The sequence below is a fragment of the Amblyomma mixtum genome, chromosome 8, assembly GCF_055824585.1.
Source record: "Amblyomma mixtum isolate Tamu chromosome 8, ASM5582458v1, whole genome shotgun sequence".
Lineage (NCBI taxonomy): Eukaryota > Metazoa > Arthropoda > Arachnida > Ixodida > Ixodidae > Amblyomma > Amblyomma mixtum.
The window spans coordinates 139,733,189-139,743,004 of record NC_143019.1 but is presented as its reverse complement, the minus strand read 5'-3'; the positions used below and the strand labels follow the sequence as shown (position 1 = coordinate 139,743,004).

General features: G+C 51.1%; 1 pseudogene; it reads left to right on the top strand.

Moving 5' to 3' along the window:
• Nucleotides 1–1,788: 1,788 nt before the first annotated feature.
• LOC149334627 (uncharacterized) lies at nt 1,789–4,070 on the top strand (annotated as a pseudogene).
• Nucleotides 4,071–9,816: the final 5,746 nt, after the last annotated feature.

Below are 9,816 nucleotides of genomic sequence, written 5' to 3'. Positions count from 1 at the left end.
CGTCTGCACACGTGAACGTCTGCACAAGGGAATGTCTGCACATCGATTTTGCAGGACCTTTCAAGGGTGTCATGTTCTTGGTTGTGGTCGACGCTCACTCCAAGTGGCCTGAGGTGTGCCAAATGCGTGACACGTCCGCAGAAAGCACTGTAAACCGGCTACACGAAATCTTCCGCAGGTTTGGTTATCCTGAAGTGGTGGTGTCCGACAATGGCCCGCCATTCATACCGGCTGCTTTTTCAAATTACCTTAAAAGCACTGGCACGCGGCATGTGCGCACATCAGCCTACCATCCCAGCAGTAATAGACATGCTGAACGATTTGTCCAAACATTGAAAGCGGCATTACGTAAAAGTACCGCCGCAAACTTAAGCACAGCGTTGGGGGAGTTTTTGTTGTCTTACAGGAACACTCCACACACGACCACGGGCGAGGCGCCGGCCACTCTTTTGCTACGGCGGCAGCTGCGCACCCGACTGGACGCAGTCAAGCCATCGCTGCAGCGGAATGTTGCGACAAGGTAGTTCGTCCAGACAGTGCGTGGAAGGCAGCGTACACGTGCATTTGCTGTGGGTGATAGTGTTCTGGTGCGAAATTTCAGACGCGGTGAAAAGTGGTTACCTGCGACTGCGGTGGCAAGAACTGGATCTGTATCGTACAGACTGCGAGTGGAAACCACTCAAAGTGTGTTTGGAACCGTCACCATAACCATATCATTCAGGCTATGAGCATGGACTCGAGTTCGGCGCCTGAACAGCATAAGTCCGAGCAGCCGCATCCAGCGACGACGGCGGTGCAGTAAGATTCACCTCCTCTGCCAGCCACGACAGAGCGCCGTTATCCTGAGAGGCACCGACGCCCTCCAGATCGCTATGTGCCATGAGCTACGATGTTTTTGTGCTTAATTTTCACGTACTCGAATGAAAATAAGAACGGGGGAGTGTAGTGGCTGCGCACCTACTGATAGCAACACGCGCGCTACTGGGACACGCCCCTTTGACACACCCCGTTCTTGCTTGCACGGAAGAACACCACAACACTCCTCACGGATCCGTGTTGTCCCACACGTGTGGGCAACTCAGCTACGCGGACGCATGCTCTGACCTGACTCTCGTTAACACCAGAGACGCTACCTGGGAGAACCTGGGAGAGACTATTGGTAGCGATCACTGCCTTCTCCGGGTTACTCTTCTGGCGAAGACGGCTCGCAGAAAGTGGGGCCACGCTAAATTGACCAATTGGCATAAGTTTCGAACACAAGAGATACCTCCCGTGCTCTTTTCCGGCGGATATGCGGAGTGGGCGAAACAATTAGATACAATACGAAGACAACACGTCACGACACTTCAGACCACCGAAGATATCCCTGCAGTGGACAGTCACCTCCTGCACTTGTGGGAGGCGCTCCAGAGTCTTACCAAACGGTGGAAGAAGCAAAAGCTTGTCGACCTGACGGAGCAGGCTGCGGCGTATGCTGCCCAGCTCACCGATTCAAACTGGATAGAGAAGTGTGATTCGGCAGCGCGCCAGATGAGCTCGAGAGGAACATGGCGCTTCTTTCGCAGTCTCATCGACCCCGCTCAAACGAGAGGGGAGACGCAAAGACAGCTCCGGCGGGCTTTGCACGGGTACCAAGGTACGACGGCTCAACTCGCGGACACCCTGTGCGACAGATATCTCTGCCGCATAGAGGACCCAGTTTGGCCCGAGTACGAGTACGCGGGAAAGCCGAATCCCAACATTGATGCCCCTTTTGAGTTACACGACCTTAAGGCGGCTTTAGTTAAAATGCGGCGAGGTACGGCTCCGGGTCGGGATCTCATAACAGTCAAACTGTTGGCGAACCTCCCCGATTCGGCCTACCTCTACCTGCTAGTGTACATTAACCAGATTTCGAACGGGCGTCCACTCCATCCCGAATGGAAGATCTCCTTGGTCACTTTCATCCCTAAGCCAGGCAAGCCAGTGAATACCGACAACCTGAGGCCCATCTCACTAACCTCTTGTGTGGGCAAGCTTATGGAGACGATGGCTAGGGATCGCCTCTGTCCACACATAGAGACCAAGGGCCTTTTTGCAGACACTATGTTCGGATTCCGACCGCATGTTTCTGCGCAGGACGTCCTCCTCCAGTTACACGGCTACATAACACGACCCACTGCCTAGCGCCACAACGACAAGGCCATCCTTGCCCTCGATCTGAAGGGGGCCTTTGAAAACGTTCGTCATGGCAGCATCTTTGCTAACTTAAGCACCACCGATTGTGGGCGCAAGGCATTCACATATGTACGAGACTTTCTCTCGAAGCGTCAGGCCTTCCTCAAGATTGAGGACGACGAATACGGACCATACAAAATGGGTACACGGGGTACACCCCAAGGGGCGGTCTTATCGCCGCTTCTTTTCAACATTGCCATGATGCAGCTTCCACACCAATTGGCCCAGGTGGAAGGCATCCATCACGCACTCTACGCGGATGAGATAACAATTTGGACTACCGAAGGGAGCCTTGGGGAAATGGAGGACAGCCTTCAGCGGGCCGCCACCATAATCGATAGCTATGCTATCGGCTGTGGCCTCCAATGTGCTCTCGAAAAATCGGAACTTCTGCACAACAGATCCAATCCTAAAGACAACACGAGTTTGCAGATCTCTCTGACGGGAGGTCCTATAAGAGAGGTCGAGCACCTCCGCATACTAGGTCTGTTCATCCATAACAGGCTCAGCCCGGAATCCACTATTGCCAAACTCAAGCGTGTAGGCGACAAGGCCGGACGCATGATCCATCGCGTTTCTAACAAGCGCGCCGGGTTGCGAGGCTGGGACGCGCTTCGGCTTGCCCATGCTTTCGTGACCAGTAGGATCCTCTACTCTGTTCCCTATCTTCGCACTACGAAACAACAAGAAAAAATAATCGACGCCATCGTTAGAAAGGCTACAAAGCGAGCACTGGGCCTCCCAGTGGCCACCTCCAATGCTGAGTTGTCGGCGTTGGGGGTGATCAACTCCTACCAGGAGTTATGGGAGGCCCACCTCATGAGCCAATACACGCGACTCTCGCAGACGGCATCCGGGCGCCGCCTGCTAGACCGCTTGAACATCCAACACGAGTGCACTACAAAGGATACGTGTCGGATTCCGGAGCTATGGCGTCACAAGCTCTGGGTCCCTCCACTCCGGCGCAACATGGACACGCAGACACACGAAGGCAGACGAGAGGCGCGCGCTCGGGCCCTCGAACACCAACACGGATCCAAACAGGGTGTATACTACGTTGACGTGGCAGGGCCGTCGCCCACTGGATTCTGCACGACCGCAGTAGTTCACCAGGACCAATGCGTTAACGGCCTCTCATTTCGAGCTCGAAATTCAGCGCAGGCCGAGGAGGTAGCCATTGCGCTTGCCGCTTCGGACTCGAATTCGAAGGTAATCGTGACAGATTCGCATCGAGCCTGTCAAAACTACCTGGCTGGCGAGGTTTCACCTTTAGCCTACTGTATATTAAAGTGCGCAGTGAGGGAATCGGACCCTTCGCCAAAACGCATAGTTTGGACTCCGGGCCATCAGGGCGTTAGAGGTAATGAGGCTGCGGACGCGGCTGCCCGAGCGCTTACCTACCGGGCACCTCACCCGGGCTCTTCCGGCTCAGAGATTGTGCGACGCTTCTGCGGTTCAGGGAAATTCTAAACGACTACTGCGAACGCCATCGGCTTTTCCCAGTCCCTGCTAAGGGCCTGAGTAAAGCCGATGAGCGTACTCTGAGGCGCCTGCAGACCAACACTGTGTTGTGTTCTGCAATAGCGAAACATTTCGACCCCAAAATTGATGGACGCTGCCCTCACAGTGGGGAATTATCCGATATCTTCCACATGGTTTGGGCCTGTCAGAAGAATCCTTCACTTCCCCCAATCCTTCGCCTTCCCGAGAGGCATGGGAGGCAGCCCTGCTCAACTGCTCGGGGCTGGAGTCTCAAAGGGCTCTAGTCCAACGAGCGCGAGTAGCGGCCTCGTCCAGCGGGGTCCCGGACTAAGGACTCCACCTATGTAAAGGGACATTTTTGGCCTGCAAACTCTCCTTAAGTGTATTAAAAAGTTGTCACCACCACGGCCACCGACCCGCGCGAGGGAGACATCAACGCGGCCTCCTCATCTCTCGGACTGAAGTCAATGGGAGAGAAGAAGCGAAAGAAGGAAAAATTGCCGACGATTACGTTACTTTCTAATGCGATATTTGAGCGCAGCTCATCAGCTGTTTCAGCTTTTCGATAGATTGAGGCAAATAATTCGACCAAGACCTGTATGTAAAATTACAGACAACTTTTTATTTTTCAGACATATTCCTTCTTCAAGAAACACTGCACTAACAGTTCTTGATTGTCATGAAGGCAGATTTGTGCTCGGAGGAATAGATGGATATATTCTTGACTTTCTGCACCAAAGCCTGGTTTTGAAAGACGAAATCTGTGCATTTCGTGAGGTTGTCACAGCTGTGGGTGGCGTTACGAGCGAGAGGAACGGGATGTTCTCCCTCATAAGAGGTAAGAAATTCCTGTTTGTCTTTATGTGTACATAAAAGTCCCACCTTGGCTAGTGGCAGTTAATGGTTGATCGCGAGAGTTCGCTCACCGTTGTCAGCGCTAACGCATACAGCATGCATCTCTCTCTCATCACCCCACGTACCTATAAGCGCGATTCAGGTGTCCACTGACCCAGGGAGCCAGTTATGCGCACTTCCTTTTCTTAAAATGATCGGAGTGAAAACGTTGTCAACGCCGACGCCACTGAACACAGTGAACGCCGAAGGCCTATGGATTCAGGGGCGCGTTTCTGACACAACGTTGTCAATGCCTGCAGCCCACTTGTGTGACACTTTAGGCGAATCTCCTTCGTTGAAAGTGACACTAAATGGGCCGACACGCCACCGTGTACCACATCAAGTCTGTTGGGATGCTGACCCCTTGCACAGTGCACACGAGTTAGGGGTCCAGCCAGCCCATATTGAGCGCAATCTGCTTTGTTATCCATCTGAGAGGATATTGTACAGCCACAGCAGGAAGGAGGAGGAGGGGTGCCTCCAAACCTGTTTCCACTCCCCGCGAAAGTCGACTTTCCTTTCTCGATCTGTCCTTGCTTGCATTGTGATGACCTATTGTTTCAGGAGGGGTGATGATGTGCTTCCCGGGCCGCGTAGATGTGGCAAGACATGCGTGCTTTCTGATGACTGCTTTCTGATGACGGCGAGGTTTTCGATTACCGAGCTAAGCAATGATGCCGCATTAAGAGAGAGAGAGAGAGAAAAAACTTTATTTACACAGGAATTCGGGGCACGCCCCAGGGTCCCCGCACGACCCCACTGCACTCAAGTGTTTATGTTCCTGCGGTCCATAACACTGGCAGCACGGCCGGTGGCGATGGTCTGCACGGCCGGGTCCTCCGAGCGCAGCAGGGTCTCCCAGTCCTCCCAGGTCTTGAGGTTCTCTAGGTCCAGCGGGGGAGGGTCCGCCGGGCAGAGGGAAAGGATGTTTCATTTCATTTCATTTATTGGTTTTGTTTGGCCAGTACAGATACTGCAAACAAGGGAGAGCAAGCTAAAGGCGCCTAGTAGCGCCTGACAGAGGCCTGCCCTCCCCATGTAAAAAAATACAAAACAAAGTGGCACTTGGCAATGGTACAAAGTTTCCATAAGTAACAGAAACTAGAAAAACAGCGGATATATTGACAACGAAACAGAGATCAGGCATGCATAGAGCTAAGCACAACAAACTAAGATCAAAACATAACAAAGACAAAAACTGATTAGGTAGAAACACACCACAACTAGCTATAACAAAAATATTCATGAACAGTTTTCCTAAATCTGACCTCGGACATATTTTGTAGTGACAATTCTGTTAAATATGGATAGGTGTTTAATGTATGAGGAATTATGTGAGTTAGTTTTTGGAACCCATAGTTTGTACGGGATTTTGATGCATGGTATTGAGGGTGCCTAAGACTGTATGCTGTTTGGGCAATTAAATATGTGCTCTCGAAAGTCTGCCAGTTTCCTTTCATAAGGTTTCTGATATAAACAGCAAGCTTCTTGTGGTAAGCCGCCGTGATGGTTAGCAGTGTATGGTTGAGGAAGGGAGGACCTGTGCTCTCACTGTAATGTAAATTATCAATCGCTCGTACAGCTCTTTTTTGTAAAGTAAGTACTTTCACAAGATTGGTTGAGGTAGTCGTTCCCCAGATCAGCAAACAATATTGTACATGCGAAAAGACTAGAGAGAAATAAATTTGTAGTTTGAATTTTCGAGGCAGTATTGTGCGAAATTTATTTAGGATACCAACAGAGCGAGCCATTTTAGTGCAAACGTAGTTTACATGATCTGTCCAGAGTAAATGTTCTTCAAAACTGACTCCAAGGAACATTGTAGAGCTGACACGAGTTATAGGAGCTTGTTCGAAGTGAATTTGGAAGTTGTTCGGAACTTCCTTATTTTTGGCTCTAAACAGTATGTACTTTGTTTTCCTGACATTAAGCTCTAACCTATTTGATTTTAACCAAACAGACAATTGGGATAACCAACTATTGGAGGCTGCTTGCAAAATATTACTATCTTGCCCTGAAAAAAATACGTTAGTATCGTCTGCATAGATTATAATGTTGTCTGCTGGACGAAGGTTGACGATATCATTAATATATAATAAGAACAACGTTGGTCCTAGAACGGAGCCCTGTGGCACACCAGACACAATATGACCGATCCCAGATGAAATACCGTTAATGATAGTTGTTTGAGATCGGTTGTTAAGGTAGCTAGCAAATAAGGTTAAAGGAACGCTGCGTATTCCATAACACTGCATTTTTTCAAGCAATATCTTATGGTTAACCGAGTCAAACGCTTTCCTCATATCAAGGAATATGCCAACTGTTAGCAGTTTATTTTCTATGTTTTCAATTAGCTTTTCTTTGATTTCCAGTAAGGCGGCCTCAGTTGTTTTGTTTTTTTGAAATCCGTACTGTTGCTTGGAGATGACATGGTTTTTGTCGAGATATTGAGAAAGACGTGTGTTGATTGCAAGTTCTGCAATCTTAGAAAAAACTGAAAGAATGGAGATCGGCCGATAATTATTTAAATCATTGATGTCACCCCCTTTGTGAATGGCAGTGACACGAGCTATTTTCAACTGATGTGGAAATGTGCCTGTCGTGAACATTAGGTTAACTATATGTGCTAATGGTATCGCAATGACATCTGCTACTTTCTTGATCGGGACTGGAGCTATGCCATCGACACCTGGAGCACTATTACTGCGTAAGGAGTGAATAATGGTAATTATTTCTGAGTCAGTGCATGGTAACAAAAACATGGAATTACTTTGTTTACTGGTTATATAGACTGAGGCATCTTGATGTGGACCATCAGTTGATTTTGGCGGAAAAACAGATAAGAAATGCCCATTAAATTCATTTGCTAGGTCAGCGCCATCATAGTTCGCGCCATGAATGTGGAGTGAGATGGGTGCATTGGTTCTGTTTTGGAGGGAAGAAGCGAAGGGTTCTGGGCATAGGGCGCATGCGGGAGTGGGAAAGGATGGATGATAGTGGGCTAGGTTAAGGGGTGAGGGGAGAGTGTGTGTCTGTAGTCTGCGCCAGAGTGTTGCGTGTTTGTTATAGGGAGGGGTGGGGCGGGGGGTAGAGCTGGCGTGAGGCTCTGTATGCCTGGGTCAGCTCACTGAATGTGTGCATGCGCTCCTTCGTAAATCCCCGATCCGAGGCCACCTGAGCCTGGTTTAAAGAACCTCGGGCTAAAAGGTTGGCAGCCTCGTTTCCGGGATTCCCGGAGTGCGCAGGCACCCATATCAGCTCCACATGGCAGGGCGGGGGTGTATCGGGCGAGTCCAGTATTCCAAAAGCAGGGACATGAACTCGGCCTCGAGCAAAATTTAAAATCGCTGTTTTGGAGTCACTTAATATATACCGGGCTTCCGTGCGAGTGATAGCTAGTGCAATGGCGGCTTCCTCTGCAGCCTCTGGGGACGTGTCTGGAGGGAGAGGTAGTGTGAGGAGGGCGGATAAAGAGGAGTCCACCACAGCTGCTGTCGCTTCATCACCCGTGCAGGCAGCGTCCACCCATACCTCAAATACATCAATAGCATTTGGGACGGAGAGACTCCTCTCCCTCTCGATTGGAACTCGGCTCTCGCGACCTTCATTCCGAAGGCCGGCAAACCTATTGATGTGGAGAACCTTCGCCCCATCTCCCTCACGTCTTGTGTCGGCAAGCTGATGGAGACGATGGTGCGTGACAGACTCTCCGATTATCTCGAAACACAGCACATTTTCGCGGACACTATGTTCGGTTTTTGTCCTCGCAAGTCAGCACAGGATATACTTCTGCAGCTCCACCACGACATTTTAGATCCTGTAGAATGTCCCCACAACGACAAGGTGGTCCTGGCCTTGGATCTTAAAGGGGCATTCGACAACGTCAAACATGAAGTAATCCTGGACCACCTCAGTAACACCAACTATGGCCACAAAACATTCCATTACATAAAACAATTTCTTACAGACCGTCAAGCCTATATACGCATACAAGATGCGGAACACGGGCCATACCATCGGCTCGAGGGGAACACCTCAAGGCGCGGTCCTGTCTCCCCTGCTCTTCAATTTGGCAATGCTTCGTCTTCCCTCCAAATTGTCTTCTCTACCCGGGATACATCACGCTCTTTATGCGGATGACATTACAATCTGGGCCACGCAAGGTAACCTGGGCCACATGGAGTCCTGCCTGCAAGCAGCGGCGACCCTAGTCGACGACTACGCGGCCTACTGCGGACTCCAGTGCGCCCCAGCTAAATCAGAATTTTTGCACTTACGTCCCTCCCCTCGGGACACAACACCGCTTCGCATCAGTCTCCCCTCGGGACCGATACGGGAGGCCAAGGAGATCCGCGTCCTTGGCCTCTTCATACACCACCAACGCAGAGTCGACACCACCCTAGCCAAACTTCGCACGGTGGGAGACCAGGTAGGCCGCATGGTCCGCCGGGTCTCCAACAAGCGGGGCGGATTACGAAGCAAGGATGCACTGCGGCTTGCCCATGCTTTCGTAATGAGTAGAATCCTCTACTCAACTCCCTACTTGCACCTGCGCAAACACGATGATGACCAACTGGAGGTCATCCTGCGGAAAGTCATCAAGCGGGCTCTCGATCTCCCGGTCACCACGTCCAACCAGAGGCTTCTGGCCTTGGGCGTGGTGAACACATTTCGGGAGCTTCGAGAAGCCCACTTAGTCAACCAATACACGTGTCTTGCACAGACCACGTCCGGTCGCCGCCTCTTGGACCGGCTACACATCAAACGTAACTACCACATTGAGGAAAGGGAGAGAGTGCCAGAACCCTGGAGACGCGCCCTCCGGGTCCGACCCCTTCCCCGCAACATGTCCAGAGAAGACCATAGCGGTCGTCGCCAGGCGCGCGCGGAAGCGTTGGCGCGATACTATGGTAACCAAGAACACGTGTATTACGTAGACGTTGCCGGCCCACACCACGGGGGGTGGTACACGGCCGCAGTCGTACACAACACAAACACAGTTAACGGGCTCACTTTCAAAGCCTACAACGCAACACACGCGGAGGAGATTGTCATTGCTATGGCTCTGACGAATCCCAAGTCAAAACACATCATCACCGACTCGCGAGGGGCCTGTCGGAACTACGAGTTGGGCTGGGCTCCCCCGCTTGCCTGGCGCATACTGGAATATAGCTGTCGATGCGAAGATCCAACTCCACGCAACCTGATTTGGGCCCCCGGTCA